General features: G+C 44.7%; 1 protein-coding gene across 3 annotated transcripts in view; it reads right to left on the reverse strand.

Moving 5' to 3' along the window:
* Positions 1 to 18,355, reverse strand: part of Pced1b (PC-esterase domain containing 1B) — a 142,952-nt gene that overhangs the window by 61,082 nt on the left and 63,515 nt on the right. The gene's annotated exons all lie outside the window — the stretch shown is intronic.

Genomic DNA, 18,355 nt, shown 5'->3' on the forward strand with positions numbered 1-18,355 from the left:
ACACAGCTGAGGAGACTGAACTTCTGATCCTCCCGCCTCCTCTTGTGGGATTTCCCACCTATTCTACAACACCTGATTTTCTGCAGGGCTGGGGATAAACCCAGGATTTGCTATCTGCCAGGCAACCAGTCTACCAACCGAGGTACACCCAGTGCCCTTCTAAATTGTATCTTATCAGATCATTATAGAATGAAACTAACACTCAAAAGCAAGAAAAAAAAAAACTACAGAAAACATGCAAAAAGATGGAGAGATTCATCAGCATATATATATATTTTTTTTAAAAAAAGATTTATTTATTTATTTATTATATGTAAGTACACTGTAGCTGTCTTCAGACACACCAGAAGAGGGCATCAGATCTCATTACGGGTGGTTGTGAGCCACCATGTGGTTGCTGGGATTTGAACTCAGGACCTCTGGAAGAGCAGTCAGTGTGCTCTTAACCGCTGAGCCATCTCTCCAGCCCTCATCAGTGAATTTTTGAGTGGCCAGTGGGTCACTGAGAAAGTCAGAGGAGAGATCTGAAAATTCCTAAAATCAAATAAACAAGGAAACAGCACATACCAAGATCTGTGGGACACAGCAAAGATAATTTAAGAGTTTATAACGGCCGGGCGTGGTGGCACATGCCTTTAATCCCAGCACTCGGGAGGCAGAGGCAGGCGGATTTCTGAGTTCGAGTCCAGCCTGGTCTACAGAGTGAGTTCCAGGACAGCCAGGGCTACACAGAGAAACCCTGTCTTGAAAAACCAAAAAAAAAAAAAAAAAAAAAAAAAAGAGTTTATAACGGTGAGCGCCTATGTTAAAAACTCAAAGATTTCAAATAAATGACATAATTGTGTACCACAAGGTTTAGAAAGGCAAGCTAGGCTGGTCAGTCTTGGCTGTCAACTTGACTGGATCTGAAATCAACCTCGAGAAACACCTTAGAAGCAGGCCTCTGAGGACATTCCCAGGAAGGATTAACTGAGTAAGAAGGACCCTCCCACAAATTGAGTAGTACCTTCCAGCAACGGTCCCAACAAGAAGAGGTCCAATGGAGACGCAGTGTTGGTTTTGCCTGTCTGACTTCACTACTTGACTGTGATTGCATCTAACAAGTTGCCACTGCCAACTCCACTGTGAACAGAACTCAGCAGATCAATATCCTTGATAAGCCAAGACGTACAGACCTCCCTGAAATACTTGAAAGGAGAAATCAATTGACCTGATTTCATACTAAAAGTTTAACTATGGCTGAACTCGAGGAAGTCAGCAGACCTATAACCATACACACAGTAAAACCGAAGACCAAAATCAATCAATCAATCAATCACATGATAATTTTAACAGATGTGGTAAAATCTTTGGGCAAAAATACCAGACACATTATAGAGAAACTAAGATTGTGGGAAGCATACCCCCAAATAACGTAAACCACGTACAACAAAACTGCATGCACGTCACCAGCATGACACTAAGTGGGGGGATGCTAACAGCTTTTCCCCTAAAATCGGGAATGAGATGAGTATTTATGTATTCTCACCATTCTTCTTCAATCTAGTGCTTGAACTCCTGACCAAGGAGATAAAACAAGACAAAGACATAACAGAGATGCAGACAGCAATGGGAGAGTCAAACCATCCCTATTTATAGATGGCACGATATTATACTTAAAGGCCCTGACATTTTACCAGAGCACACTCTGATCTGATAAGCATGCTTAGCCAGGTAGCAGAATATAAAACTAGGGCACACACACACACACACAAAATCAACAATGTTCAACTCGGTAAGAAGGAAGCCAAGAAAACAACCTCATTCCAAACAGTCTCAAAACAAAACCCAAAAGCTCTCAGCATAGGCTCAATCAAAGCCGTTCAAGATCTAGGCACTGAAAATGATATAGAGACACAGTATATGTGTGAGGGCATTGTGCTACATAAAATAAGGCCATCACCAGATGACAGGCACTCTATAATCCCACTTCAGAGTTGAAAATAGTTGTGGAGATGGGTGGACGTGGTAGCAGTTGTATACTGTGGGCTTAACTGTGAACGCAGAGCTGCAAAGCTCATGATGGTTACTGTGATCAATCTTATGCTAGGTACATTGTATTATAATAAAGGATTTGGGGGCTGGAGAGATGGTTCAGTGGTTAAGAGCACTGACAGCTCTTCCAGAGGTCCTGAGTTCAAATCCCAGTAACAGCTCACAACCATCTGTAATGGGATCCAATGCCCTCTTCTGGTGTGTCTGAAGACAGGTATACTCACATTCATAAAAGTAAATAAACCTTTAAAAATAAAAGATTTGAAGAGAAAATTTAGAATATCTTGATATGATATAAACATATACCTAAATAAACAAAGGCATGGGTGAGGTACTACACTCTAACAGTATCACAAATGGTTTTCCTTTTTATAGTTTATAAAATTTTAATCAAAGGATATGAACTGGTTTGAAAAACAAGAAAAGCTTTTCTCTGTGTTAAGGATACGTATTACCTATGGGAGAATTCATTTGCCTCTAGAGAACCATTTCTCAACCACTGTGTGTTAGGGATTCAGGGAAAGTCCTCTTATGCCCAGTGTCAGGATCTCAGTATCCAAAATTAAAAGACAAGGTCCTTGTTGTCAGGAGGTTTGGTGTTAAAAGGACGTAAGTTTTCTGTAGCATGTGCTGAGTATACACCGGGCTGCATTTCAGTGTGAGTGCTACCTTTAATCCATAACTGCTGTGCAGCAGATGACATCACTTTACGCAGAGGAAGCTGATGCTACAGACGCCAGTCCTTGTCTAACATAGACAGCATGATGCTTCATCGGAAACACAGCAGAACAGAAAACCCATGCAGGCCGCCCCTTTCTCTGCTTCCCGAGAATGCCTAAAGAGAGCTATAATCACAGAGACATTTGACAAGACAGAAGTGAACACGGGGTGCTGTGTTCAACACACATATGGCCAGTGTTGTGTGGGAAAGGTTGTGGAAGGCTTCCTGGAGAAGATGGAGTCTCCACAGAATGGAATATGGATAGGTGCTAAATGGTGCTAAGGCACAAGCAACTGTGAGTGCCTGTGTTCAGAGAACCAAGAGACTGGGGCAGTATGGTTGGAGACTGTCACCCACAGCGCCTGACGCAAAGTTGGACCCTCTCATCAAAAAGACATTTACCTTACCCAGCAGTATCAAGCAAATGAAAACCTTCCCATCTCCGTCAACACGGTGCGGGGAGAGAAAGGGTTACGTAAGCTCTAAACCTCCCATTCCAGTTTGAAGGACTAGTGCCATGGCAACCCAGCAGCAGCCTCCCGTGTCAAGGCTCTTTCTTTGGGCACAGGCATAAACAGTGATAAAACATTACCTTGGGGCTTTATATTTTGCCATCAGTTAAAATCCTGTTCTTAGCTATGGTGAAGACTTCAAAGAAAAAGCAAAGTGCTTTTTCCCTCAGAAAGGTAAAGGCCAGCAGAGGGATGGATGACTCTGCACCTCTCAGCAGCAGCAGCAACACAAGCCATTTGCTCAGCCGCAATGATCTCTGTGGAGAGCGCGTGGCCACCCCCTCACTGCTCCCTTTCTTTACGCCAGCTAGAAGAGATGAGCAGAGTCTCACAATTACTGCTGTGTGACAGCTGTGTGATGGGTGAGAACTTGTTTTCCTAAAACAATCCACAAATATTTAGATTTGGTACCGATCTCCACACCACGCTCAGCTCGGGGGCAACTCCTTCAAATCGAGCGATTCCTAAAGTAGCTTTCGGGGAGATCCAGCCGGGTTCAAATCTCAGGAGCTCTGCTCTGCTGTGTAAAAAAGGGATTTATACCGACTTCTTACAGCCTGCCTGAGAAGACCTGAGGTCATGAAGGCAAAAATGTGCCAGGCACCCATTCTGTGTTCAACAGCTGGTAGCAACTGCCATCGTTTACCCATGGTCACAGACTCAAAAGATAGCTAAGATCATAAAGCTAGTGAATGGAATGGCAGAAAAAAAAAAAAAAAGAAAAAAAAAGTTGCCACCCCCCAGTTAACATATTGTGGTGGTTGAATGAGAAATGTCCGCATAGTCTTAAGCATTTGGACACTCGTTCCCGATTAGGGTCACAGCTTGGGGAGGTCTAGGGGGAGTGTCTTTCCTGGAGGGAATTTATCACTGGGGTCGGGCTTTGAGGACTTAAAAACTCCTGCCGCGCCCAGTGAGCTCTCAGCTGCTGCTTCTGTCCCCTTCATCTCGGACTCTATGCAACCATAAGCCTAAATAAACTATTTTGTGCGGAAGTTGCCTTGGTCACAGTGTTTTATCACAGCAGCAGAAATTTCAGTAACGAAGACATCATCTGTCATCAATTCTGAAACACAGTGCCAGGTTTTCATATCTCTGGATCTGGGAAGTGTCTTGCAACATATGCTTTTCCATCACTGAGTAGACAGCATCTTTTCTCTCTCCATCGATCCTAAAGTAACGGCGCATCTTACGGTGGCGGGACTGACGGAGCAGAGAACCTGGGGTAAGTAGTTCCTCCCATCACACAGAGCGCTGGGCTCTGGCTGCAGGCCGACATTTAAAAGAGCGAGCCGAGATTCTATTCCTACTCCATTAATCTCTGACAGAAAAGATAAGGCTACTGACAGGTCCCCATCTCATCTTTCCGAACTGTCACAGCCTGGCAGCACACCTGTTCCCAAGAGCCAGTGGGTCAAAATCATTCACCTATTCAGGTCTTACTGTGCCATCATCGTGTGTCAGCTGGGGCCACCATTCACGTTTCCTCAACCTCTCCTTGCTACATGGGTTCCTTTCAACACAAGGCAAATGAATCCAAAAACACACTTATGATTTTCAAAGTTATTTCTATAACAGAAACAGGAAAGAATGTAATGAATGTAATTTTTCAGGCTTGTAGAAACCTGCTGGTCACCGCAGTCTTACTGTGCAGAGAGGAAGCAGGAAGGTATTGAGGGAATAGAGGGAGTGGTGACCCCAGAGTTGCTGGTAATCACTTGCTTGGGAACAGGACAGACAGACAGACGGACACACACATACATACATTTAATGGCACAGACAGCAGAATCTGATTATAAAGCAGGCTAGGAGGCGTTTGCCTGGGGACCCAATCTCTAAGAGCACTGAAATACCAAACCCATAAATCAGAAATACGATGTCAGCCAACAGGTTTCTGAAAACACTTCTCTGGGGTGGCTGAGACTCAGGTTGGTCTTGTTCCCATTAAAGGAGACACTGACCTTTTGAAAAGTAGTTTAAAACTCAACAAAAGAAACCCCCAATTCCCTAAACCTATTTCAAGCTAGTTTTCTGTGATGCTTGTAAGCATCACACAGTGCGCTTAGGGGAAAGGCCACAGATCTTAAAAGCCTGGACCAGAAACCGACAGTCATGGTCTGAAAAGGGCTGCCAGTATCTGCCCAGGACCTAAGTTCTACCTTGATGTCAAGCTAACAGGGTGTCTGGCAGAAGCACAGATACTGTAAGAAGACTTGTAAGTCCTTGTTAGATGGTTTAGAACAAGGTACCATCAACACTTTGGTTACAATGTTTGCAGCAATGTGAGGAAGCCTAGAGAGTTGTCTCCCAACAGTGAGGTCCTGTGTTGAGGGTCAAAGCTGCTGCCTCTCCCACTCTACTAGAGCCACACATGGAAGCACATTTAGAAGGAACACAGTAAACACAGTTGTGCTCCAACCCGCAGCACTGCGTGTTTACTCCTGGTGTGCTTGAATGGAAAGCTCAACTCGAAGAAGGAGATGGGGGAAAAAGAAATGAGGAATAGATCTTTCCCTTTGTCTGGTGAAATCAGTATTCAGTAGTTTGTAATTCAGAGGTGAGAATAAAGTTGGATGTTTAAATGGAGTTGGGAAAATCTTTCCCTAAAGGCATTCCAAGAGTTGGAGGTTTAGTTCTGGAGAGCTACCCCCCACCAACCCCTTCGGCTCCTGTTTCTGCACAGAGACCCTCTCCTTTTCTTTGGGCTGTTATCCAACAGCTCACACCTTCTCTGTATACTTCAAAGACTTCAACAAAGTTACCAGGTTTCATATGAATGGAACTTGACTCATTTTGAATTTAAACCTATTGGGAACATTTTGCATGAAGTGTGTAATTCACTTAACTTGAGTTTCTCAGTCTTTAGGTTGGGGGGAAAAGTCCTCTTTCTACTTTTTTTTTTTTAAGATTTATTTATTTATTATATGTAAGTACACTGTAGCTGTCTTCAGACACTCCAGAATAGGGTGCCAGATCTTGTTACGGATGGTTGTGAGCCACCATGTGGTTGCTGGGATTTGAACTCTGGACCTTCGGAAGAGCGGTCGGGTGCTCTTACCCACTGAGCCATCTCACCAGCCCCTCTTTCTACTTTTTACAATGTTACATTAAACTTCGTAACTGTATTCATTGGCAGGCAGACTCTATTTTAGAAAGTAACATTAACACAACACCACTAGCCAACTGGAAGATGCCATTCATATTTCATACTTTGTGAATCGTCCTCTGGTTTAGTTTAGGGTCTTCAATTGAGTACAATTTTGTGACGCTTTAGGTTCCCCCATTAGGACAATTTCTTAGTCTTCTGTTTTACAGCTTTGGTTTTTGAAAAGCCCTTTAGTGTGAATTTGTTTGTTATTTTCTTGTGACTAATACTGAGCACCTGCTGAGCGAACCTGACTCATCTTTCCTTAAGAAATATCTTAGATGTTTTAGATGTCAATGAGAAGTGTTGGCTGATAAAAAGCCACAGGCACGTGGACGACCAATCTGTACCGCCCTTTGCTTCCGTCCGGACAATGCCTGCACGTACAGAGCGTGACTCAGTCTAGTCATGATAATGTTTGCCTTCAACACACTCCCCCACACCTGCTCCGATGGCTGCGAGCCCGTACGTATAGGGCACATGTCTCATTCCTCCTAAACCCTCTACGATGAGTATCATTCTTATAATCAGAGAAAAAGCAGAAATCGTTAAGCTACAAGTTCACGCGTTACAGTGTAACTCAGCGCCCACTGCGAGTTACTAGGATACTGATCCCATACCGTGTCCTCTTGAGGGGGTTTCCACATCAACGGGCTCCAGAATCGGCTTTTAAAGCATCTCCTTGAAAAAAAAATTTCAAAGCCTATTTGTACCCACAAATAGGCCATGTGTTATTATGTAAGCCAATCCAGAAAGGGAGTTATACCAAGTCAGTTAACAGGAAAGGCGAATAGCAATGATAACAGCAGAGAGCATTTGCTCTTGATGGATTTTTGACAAAGAGGAGAAAAAAATAAAAAAAAAAGAGAAAAAGAGAAAGGGTGGAGGGGCTGCTCCTATGGGGGTGGAGGGGGTGAGGGTGCCAAGGCTAACTCTGCATTTGCACACGGGGACGGATCGGAGGACGGGAGTGAAGTGCTGAAAATGCATGCTGCAGGTTAGAGATGGAAGACAGACACAAAAGACAAAGCCCGGAGAGTGGCCGAGGGACGCCTCAGCTGAGAGACAATAGCTATAAAGCTGTTTCTCCCAGAGTGCGGTAGACTCATTTCTGCAGATCGAAAAGACTCAGAGTAGCCAAAGGGATTTTTGAGATTAATGGAGTATCCTGATGAATTGACTGGGGGAGAAGTCTGGGCAGTCAGCTCCACAGAGTGTCACAGTGGAGGAAGAAATGGACCCGGGCAGGGGTAGGGAGGGTGAGGAGAAGGTGGTACTCCCATGGGATGTGGGATAGACTTAAGGGGGACTGAGAACAGCTGCAATTCCTCTGCAGAGGACTGTCTGAGCTGAGAGGGACTCTGCTTAAGAACATCAAAATCTAGACCAAGGAATGGACATACGTGCACCCAGGGTGGACCTGTTGGTGGAGAGAAAGGTGCGCCTCTGACCCAGACCAGTACTTTTGGTTGTGAAGAACACCTAGGCAAAATGTGGAGGAGTGGAACTTCTGTGAGCATCAAACACTGCTCTTCAGGCCTTTGTTTCTGTGTCCTGGGAATCAGTTACTCCAGGGAGTCCAGGCATTAACAGCCCAGGGCACCCCTGAAGACTGGAAGTTTCCCAGCATGGTGGAGAGTTCCCATGGATGCACAGCAGTTGGCATCGTGGCTCCTGCTTGGTCTCTTTGAAGGAGTGCACATTGTTTTTAGTATCTATTTCAAGGTTTCTAAGAAACCACAGACATTTAGGAACCCCACCCCACGGCCATGTCCAACGTTGATCCATGACTGTACTGCCCAATGGTCAATGTTTCTTCCTAATGCACATCTTTTTTTGTTTTTTGTTTTGTTTGTTTTTGTTTTTTGAGACAGGGTTTCTCTGTGTAGCCCTGGCTGTCCTGGAATTCACTCTGTAGGCCAGGCTGGCCTCGAACTCAGAAATCCGCCTGTCTCTGCCTCCCAAGTGCTGGGATTAAAGGCATGCACTACCACTGCCCAGCCCTTGTCAAGAACATCTTGACAAGAACAGTTCAAGGCCATAAGGACTGGAGGAAAAGCTCCTAGGGGAGGCTTCTGGGAAGGGTGTCCTTGTTTTTTTAAAAGAAACAGGGGCTGGCGAGATGGCTCAGCGGTTAAGAGCACTGACTGCTCTTCTGAAGGTCCTGAGTTCAAATCCCAGCAAATACATGGTAGCTCATCAGGGGCATATTTAAGTCATGAGTTCACCGTCCTCCTAAATGGGACTAGTGCCACCAGGATCCTTGCCATTTCAACCTTGAGTGTACACAGCAGGAAGGCCCACCTTGCCTGTGAAGCAACTGGAAGCTGACTCTCAAGAATGCCCGGCTCTGCTCAGAGCGGAGTAACTGGAAAGGCTCATGGCCTCTGAGGAGTCACCCATGAACCAGGGGATCAAATGGAGAATTTAGTTCTTGGGCTCCGATGCCTCCAGAGCTCTTGAGGATACCCAAGCACTATGCTTGCTTGTGCTGTAAAGCAGACCTGGTGCTTAACCCTTGCACATTCTCGAGAAAGTCCTGGCACTTACGTGGATCCCTGGAGACGACATCTGAATGTACTGACACCTCAGGCCACAGATGATTAAAGTAGCTAACCAGGATTCGTGGTGGAAACTACTTAATTGCCAACATCCAGAGGCAAGCTACAGGATTTGGTTCTAACAAGACCTAAAGAGAGAGCAGTTAGGCCAGCCAGTCGGCTATAGCATTTCTTCCCAACGGACCCTCAGAATCGGCTCTCAACATCAAAGCACCCTAGTTGGTGACAGTACCTTGTATATGTTCTCACACTTACTCCTGGGGGATTAGCATTTGCGTATGTGACTATCCCTCCCTGGTGGACAGCTGCGGCCGCGTGCCTGGACTCTCCTACACTCTGCCCTGCGCACTTTTGTCTTGCCGATTTGAATCTGATGCCCATCACTGATATAAGTCATAACCATGTGTTTCAGATTTTCTGCATTCGGTAAGTCCTTTGGGGGAATCACTGAATGTGGCAGTGGTCTTGGGACCCCAACATGGCTCCTACATAGATGGCTGTTGAGTCTCATGAGTTTCATGCACACTAGCCCTTTTATCATACATGCAGATTGCCGTGATGGCCTCCTACCCTAGGCTGCTTTCTCGTCTTGTTGTTTCCTTTGATGTACAAAGGATAATAGCTTGATACAGTTCCAACTGTTTACTATTGCTTCGCTGTCTACGCTTTAGGTACTGTGTTTTTCAAAAGCGTTACAAAGGGCTGGATAGATGGCTCAGTGATTCTGTCCTTGCTAGCACATGGCAAGATGGCAAGATGATGCCACACTAATATACCCAGGAAGGCCCCCTGCAGTGACTCCATAGTCCAAGTAAGCAGTGAACGTGGGCTCGCCCTTCTCAGTCTCCTGTGCATCTGGGATCACAGGCTGGCACCAGCAGCTTGGCTGGCAGCTTCCTCATTAATTTTCTATCTATAGGTTCTAGAATTATTCCAAGGGGTTATTAAGTAGATATATATATGTCTATACTCTCTCTCACACACACATACATATGTTCAATTCTGTTAATATTTGCTTCACCTCTCTAGATTCTACGATGTTGAATATATGTTTCCCATTATTATTATAATACTCTTTCTTTGAGACACAGGATCTCACTACATAGTCCTGGCCATCCTAGAACTCAGTGTTGACAAGATGGGCCCTGAATTCACCAAGATATAACCACTTCTGACTTCTGATAGCTGGGACTAACGGTATGACGTCACCATGCTTGGCCTACAAGTTCTTAGAAGTCGTAGGACGACAAGAACAGAGCTTCCCCTTTTACTGTCTTATTTTCTATATCTTGAATGGACACGGGTTGACGGGGAAATTAAGCAACAGCCTCTAGGCCGGTGTTTCTCAACCTGTGGGTTGTGATCCCTTGGGGGGAGTCATGCGACTTTTTCACAGGGGTTGCCTAAAGCCATCTGCATACCAGCTATTTACATTACAATTCATAACAGTAGCAAAATTACAGTTAGGAAGCAACAACAAGAATTTTGTTGTTGTTGTTATGAGGGCAACATGTACAACTATATTAAAGGGTTGCAGCATTAGGAAGGTTGAAAATCACAGATCTAGGCTCTGCAGCTCCAAAGGAGCAAAACTGGGACTCAGTGACTGACCAGCCACACTGATATGGTCCAGCTTTTTTTTTATGTACTTTTATGAATTTGGTATCTTAAGTGTGAAACCTCTGAGAGACATGTGTTCTGTCACCGGAAAGTCCCGAGGACATCTTAGAAACTGACCTTGGCTTGTGGCCACTTCGGGAAATACTTATCTCATGTTCTGTGTTGGTTTTGTTCAAACCAAACAACAACCCTAAAAAAAAAAAAAGAGAGAGCTTCACTCCCTTGCTGGGTTTTCCTGTTTCTGCATTTTACAGATTTCCTTTTGCTGTTTCAACACACCCAGCATGGCTAGAGAGAAATCTATTATGTCCTTTACTTTCTTCTGAGATCATGAAACCTCAGCCGTAAAGCAAAGCTAAGTATTACAGCCTTGGTGGCTTTCTCTATGTGGGTTAACGAGGATGCGGTGTGCCATCTCCTGTCACGGGCTGAATCGAGACAGAGGGCTTAGGTACAGACATTAATGCAGAAAATAAGGGCGACAGTGACAACATATTTTTCTGTCCTTGACACTTTGATATACATTCCGTGGCAGCCTCGGGTACCAGGGGCATAAGAGACTTAAAAAGAAAAAAATAGGTCAAGAATCCTCAGCTTCCAAAACTGCACAGATTTAAAACTATGAACGTCTTTAAAATGTGTTTGCGATTTTTTTTCAGCATCTGCACTTTGTTGCATTATATTTAGCAGTGCCAAAACATACTGGATCTGTGGTGTTGATGAGTGGTAGAGGTGAAGTAATGTTGTGTTTCAGAAAACATCAATCCATTCTGAACAATCTGGAGCAGCCAATAGCAAACCCCCTTTTTAGTATGCATTGGCATGCATAAGGTGGTCTTTAAATTTGGAGAGATTGTTCTGCAGAAAATAGTCAGAAGCTGAATATGTCTTGTCTTGTCTTTTCTTTTTTCAAGCTACAGTTTTTGATCTCATCAAATACACTCAAAGCGCTGCGCCCAAGGAGTCAACACAGAGTTCAGATTCTCTTCTCAAAAGTCAGTTCCTGATGCTGCCTACGGTGATCTTAAAATCTCAGAACACTAAGTTCTCTGAGAAAGTAATAATCCATCTACAAATGGGAGCCAGGCTTCTGCGAGCTGTCAGGAAGTCAAAGGTCAGCACAAGGCAGGACCAAAGTCAGACTCCCCGATCTACAAAGGTGCAAATTCTACTCCGCCTCCAAAGGGAAAAAGCCTCCTCCATGTACAGGGTGAGAAGGAGGTCCACAGCGTGGCCAAGAGAAGCAGACAGGATCGGAAGGAAAAGAGATGCCCCAGAGCAACCTCCGCCAAGGAGACAGCTCACCGGGCTCCCACAGCCCCGAGTGTCTTTTTTTTTGACATTCTGTCCATGCAGCAGGTACTAAACTGACGGCTATCTGTCTCCTGCTCTCTTAGCAGCATATTTTAGAGTCTTCCGCTCCTACATGATGTCAAACTCCAGAACGAGGGCACTTCCTTAAATCACTGAAATAGTCCAGCAGCAATTCCATCAAAGGGGACCAACTACACTGAAATCGTAATGCCCTCCTCAGAGTCAAGGTCAAACATCTGAAGCACTTCCATGTAAACACCTCTGGAGACTGACTGGGTTTGGGGGTTCCACAGCCCCTATAGACTGTAAGCCTCAAAACTATTCCTTCTGCTCGGGAGAGAAACACATTACAAGCGCTAATGCAAGGAAAGGCATTGTCTGGATCTTACTAATTGTTTAAGTATGTTTTCTGTGTGTGTGTGTGTGTGTGTGTGTGTGTGTGGTATACTGAATGCACATGTGAGTGTATGTGCGTGAGTGTATGTATGTGTGTCTTGAATGCACATGTATGTGTGAGTGTAGTGTGTGTGTGAGAGTGTGTGGTGTATTGAATGCATATGTGAGTGTATGTGCATGAGTGTATGTGTGTGTTGAATGCACATGTATGTGTGGGTGTATGTGTGTATGTGTGTGTGTATGTGTGAGTGAGTGTGTGTGTGAGTGAGTGTGTGAACAGGAACACATGCATTTGCAGACCAGAGCAGCCCTCCATTTCTCTCCACCTTAGCTTTTGAGACAGGATCTCTCACTGACCCGGAAGCTCCCCATGTGAGCTACACTGGTTGGCCAGTGAACTCCAGGGATCTCTCTGTCTCTGCACCATTCCACAATGACACGTGTCTGCAGACATGCCTGACTTTTATGTGAGTGCTGGGTATTTGAATTTAGGTACCCTGTTGTTACAGCAAGCTCTCTACCCACTCAGCCATCTAACACTTCCTCCTCCTCTTCCTCTTCTTCTTCCTCCTCCTCCTCCTTCTTCTTTTCTCTTCTCCTTCTTCTCTTTCTTCTTCTTTTTGAGACAGGGTTTCTCTGTGTAGCCCTGGCTGTCCTGGAACTCACTCTGTAGACCAGGCTGGCCTCGAACTCAGAGATCCACCTGTCTCTGCCTCCCAAGTGCTGGGATTAAAGGCATGCGCCACCACTGTCCGGCTTATAACACTTTCCTATTTTATTTCCTGTAGCACAAATCACTTTTGTCAGGGATTGCTTTGGGTCTCTGGATGATTCCAGTTTTGTGCATTATTATATTTGAAAATACATATACACACTGAACACGATCAAAAAAGACAAATGTCCACACTTTATCAAAATAGGTTATTAACTATTTAAATATTCAAGATATAAAGTAAGATCAAAGCTATTATTGTATAGGCCTCATGGAAAGTTTCACATCCCATTTTGTTGTGATCGCTAAACTCTTTCCACAAGCTGGAGAACACAGACCCATCAAGCCACCACTGAGGGAAATCCATAGACATCTTAGTTCTCAGCTCTTACAGCAAGTGGGAGAGCTCCACAGTTTGCACATTGCCTTATTTCAGTTCTTATGATGAGCAAAGCAATCCATTTAATGGGTAGAAGGCTATCATATTTTCATTCTATTGATGAAAAGTTAAGGTACAAAGAATCTGAAGGAGTCACCCAAGATTACTTGTTAAGAAAATGTCAGAGACACATCCAGAACCTAGTGACCCGAAGTGTAACCCAGTAGCCCCAAGAGTCCTCCAGTAGCCCTAAGTACAATGGCCTCTCTGTAGCATGCTTCTCTTGCTGGTCCTGACTCCCCTGCACACACCTGTATCTTTCACATTTAAAGACCCGATCACTGTTGTTTCATTCACAGTGATGTCAGATGCTCTAAGTGCATCTCCTGTCAGTGGCATCATTTCAGATTCAGAACACTTGAAAGACATTAAAGAGTTACATAAAAGAGTCAGCCTTTCCAAGCTCTGATATGCATGTCCACACAGATGATAAAGGCACGGACATTTGGTTGTTTTCCCAAGCGTGCTCACTCATATTCTGCTTGGGTACACCGTGTTGCCTTCTTTCTATTTACTTGCCTTCCAGAGGAGGGGACTGCTTGGCTCTTATTATCTCCCGCATCTCATTTTTAAATAGAATTGGGCTGAAAGTCTTTGTACAAAAGGTCTTAAGAATTCCATCTGTTGAGAAGAAGGGATGTGAATAATTGATTTCAACCATCACAAACCTTTGACAGATGGACACCTCGCTTTTTTTCTTAATTTACAAAGATCTCATTCAAATCACTTAAAAGTGAACAAATCAATAGGAAAAAAGGGGACAAGAGGTATTGATCAGCAGCTCCATGTACTAAGTAAAAATAGCAAATAGATGAGAGATGCTTTTAGTAGAAAGAAAGTGGATAGGAAAACATGAGGTTTCTATCAGCTTGGCAAGAAGAACGAGGAAGAGGAAGAAGATGAAAGAAGAAGGAGGGGGAGGAGGAGGAATGGGAGAAAGGGGGGCAAGGGGGAGGGAGAAGAAGGGAGGAGGGCAAGAAAGAGGGGAGGGAGAAAAAATGAGGGGGAGGGGGAGAGAGAGGAGGAGGAAGAGGAGGCTCATGGTTGGAGGAGAAGATGTGGCTCAGTGGTAATTAGTGTTGGTGAAGGTATGAAGGATGGACTCTTACACTCAGCTGGTGGACATGGAGACCAATTTATCACTGCCTATAAAAATCACAATTGTGTGTATCCCTGGAAGAGCCAGACTTCTTGTATGAACCTTACTATGTGGACACAGTAATGGAAGTTCACCCAGATCTGCGGATACAGACACCAGATCCACCAACAACCACATTATTTGTAATGACAAGCAACTGTAATCGCCAACTCTAATCAGCGGGAGCTGGCGAAATAAAACAGGGCAAGCCTGCGAGTGGAGAACACGGCAGCCGTGCAGTGGCATCGGCCCCTCAGCAGTGAGGCCGATGCTCATCAGTGTTTAAGACAGGATGACTCCCCAGCCTCAGAAGCCCATGGTTTCCTCACTCCAGTGATCCTGGAGATGTGGGCTGTCTTCCTCTAACCCAGAGCAGCTGGAGAAGGTAAGAGGCAGGGCCTCCCACCCCACAGCCTCACATTATACCCAACACAATGACAGACCCTTCTCTATGGAATGGAGCCTGGTGACTTCCCAGAGGCCCGTGCTGGGGCTGAGGAATTGCCATCCTGACAAAATAAAGACGGCATTCAAGCTCTGAATTATAAGTCTCTCCCCAAGTCATTTTATTCTCCCACAGCCTTGGCATACTTATTTATTTCAGAGAACAATTCCTATTAAAATGATATTAGGGCTTCATTTTCTGTTTGAATAAAACTAGAGCTCTAGACTGTTAAATGTAGAAACACACATGAGTAAAGATTAATACAGTGTTTTATGGGGGCTATTTCTCCCATTTTTATGTTTATGCGCACCTACTTTAATACATCAAGGCCCTAGCTCAAGCAACTTGTTTAGAAATTCACATGCAAATGAGAGAGTTGTTCACAAAAAGGGAAGAGGGATGGTACTACCTATTTGTAAGAGCCAGGCATGTCTTGTGTCTTTGTTTGTTTGTTTGTTTGTTTTGAGGATTTAAGATATAGCTACTGTATATACATCTTTTCTATACCCGCTTTTCTCCTTCAACTCTTCCCATGAAGTCTACTCCCTCTCAAATACATGACCTCTTTTTTCAGTGTGTGTGTGTGTTTTATGTGTATGAGTGTTTGGCTTGCATGTATGTTTGTGCACCACATGTGTGTAGTGTCCACGGGAAGACATCGGAGCCCCTAGAATTGGAGTCACAGACAGCTGTGCACGGCTGTGTGGGTGCTGGCACCTGAACCTAGCTCCTTTGCAAGAGCAGCAAGTGCCCTTCTCATGTGAGCCATCCCCTCTGCCCCTAAAATAATTTGTTTTTCATGGTGCTTTTACAGGGGTATGCCACCCTGATGTCCCACAACTGTCTTTATTTATCTTAACTTTTATGAATTTACTGTTGATCAAAATAATCAGGCGTATATCAATATTCGGCCACACAGTCCTCCATATTCAGACATCAAGATAATCATGATAAAGGAGATTTGACTAATTTTCCTACTTATCCTTCCTCAGAGCTTATTCTTTTTAATAGAAAAATGTGTAAGATATAAAGCGACACTTGTTTCATTAACTCTTACCATTTGAAATTAAGCAGACCCACTCTCTAAGAGAGAGAGAGTGTTCGGTGCTCAGCATGGAACTTAGGGCTCTGCACATAACAGACAAGTGCTGGACTTCTGAGCTATGACCCAGCCCAAGGACCACCCTGCTTTAAAAAGTTCTCCAGGTACAAGACCTTCTGTTCCTTTATCTCGGTGACTTGCGGACTCTTGTGAGTTCTATGATGCTATCTTCAAGTGAAATTTCACTTGAAAATCTAATACACAGAAGTGAATGATATGAAATGGCTGTGGCTAGAAGGGCACACAGAGTGCAGGGCCTGCCTACAAGTATCTCCTTAGGCCAGGCACAGTGCAGCACACAATAAACTGGCTCTCTGTGATACTAAGCAGGTGGAACACATGGAGGCTATACCATGAGTCCTGGCTAGGTTATGTCAACTAGACACACACTAGAGTCATTTGGGAGGAGGCAGCCTTAGTTGAGAAAATGCCTCCATAAGGTCGGGCTGCAAGCCGGTAGAGCATTTTCATTATCAGTGACTGATGGGGGAGGCCAAGCCCACTGTGGGTGGTGCCATTCCTAGGCTTTTGATCCTGGGTTCTATATAAGAAAGCAAGGCTGAGCAAGCCATGTAAAGCAAGCCAGTAAGCAGCCTCCCCTCCATGGCCTTTGCATCAGCTCCTGTCTCCAGCTCCCTATCTTGCTTGAGTTCCTGTTTTACTGCCCTCAATCAGGAACAGTGACGTGGAAGTACAAACCAAAGAAATGCTTTCCTCCTGAGTGAGCTTGCTTTGGGGCGTAGCGTTTCACCACAGCCATGGAAACCCTAACCAGTACACTGCTCTAGTGCCGAAGATAACTATAGAGATGGACCTCGTTCTACAGACTGGTTGGCATCTGATCTGCTGAAACTTTCTATAAATGCCCAAGTAATGCTCTGGAAACACAGCATGAAAATCCCTCCCCGAGGGGCACATCCTAGAAGGTTGTGAGGTCCTCTGTGGGAAACGGGGACTTGAAATACACACAGGGAGAAAGAAGCAAGAGGATGCACAGGAAGAAGGCAGAGAGCGGGAAGCTTTCAAAGCAGAGAGCCACAGAGACAAAATGACAGGGGGCAAGGGACCTGAGAAAGGAGAGTGATGGGCTGCTCTGGTACTCCCGGGCCAGACCACAGATCACTGCCGAGCCTCAAAGTTAATTCCAAGGTGGCTTCCTGCATGTCCCCACTTTCCTCATCCTTATCCAAGTCTCCACTACACAGTTAACTCAACATTCTCAGTCGGGTGGGCGCCCTCTGAGGAAGCCTCACTGACCCCCCCCCCACCACCACCACAAAGTCGGCCTGATTCTCAAATATTTGATCCTGATGAGCCGTTATCACGGGAAAGCAGGTTTGGATCCTGGATTGCTCTATTGTCTTAAGATCGGACAGACATCAGTAACTGAGCATTCTTGTTTATTCTGCTAATAAGACAGGGACCAACTTCAGGAAAAAGTAATCCACCTGTCCCCTAGGCCGTTGGCTGATCCATGTTGTTGACACAGGGTTGAAATCGATTTCCTTGTCTACTGCAGTAAGTAGCTGGAACTGGGTCATCTTTCTCTGCAAACTTAGCAGACGCCTTGGGTAAACCTAGGATTCTCAGTGCCCTTTGGCTGGGACGCATGCTGCATGTCTGCCTTTGGGAGGAAAACTTGCAGGTAAAGCTCAGGTAAAGATGCCTTTGTTCCAACCTTTGGCTTTTAAACACTTTTAGACAGTTAAGACATTCTCATCTGCTACATGTACCCGAGTCTGGTCAAATTTAACATAGCAAATGTTCCTGCAGCTATACAGTGAGTAAGAGTCACCAACATTATCACGGTGTTCGGAACGCTGCGCTCAGGTCTCTGGGCCATCTCGCAGACAGATATCTCTGTTCAAGAGCCAAATGATTCCAAGTACTGTTTGAGGTTATCGTTGACGAAGGATGCACTTAGGTAGTGATAATACATCTTCCTGTTGACATTCACAGCACCTTTCTCCTCCCAAGTGTTAATGAAGCACAAAAGGTATCACGGGAGCAAAAATACATGCACTTTCCCTTAGTAATTGAAGTGGACAGGCAAAAACAAAACAAAACAAAACAAAACAAAACAAAACAAAACAAAACAAAACAAAACAAAAAAACCAGCAAGCACATTGAGGTCCCGAACAGTACTATCAGCTAAACTGTCTCCTGTAACTCACCTAACACCAGCAAAACGACATTATTTTCAGGCCGTTAGCCAG

The sequence above is a fragment of the Mus caroli genome, unplaced genomic scaffold (genome assembly GCF_978045245.1).
Source record: "Mus caroli unplaced genomic scaffold, Mus_caroli_1 scaffold_16, whole genome shotgun sequence".
Classification (NCBI taxonomy): Eukaryota; Metazoa; Chordata; class Mammalia; order Rodentia; family Muridae; genus Mus; species Mus caroli.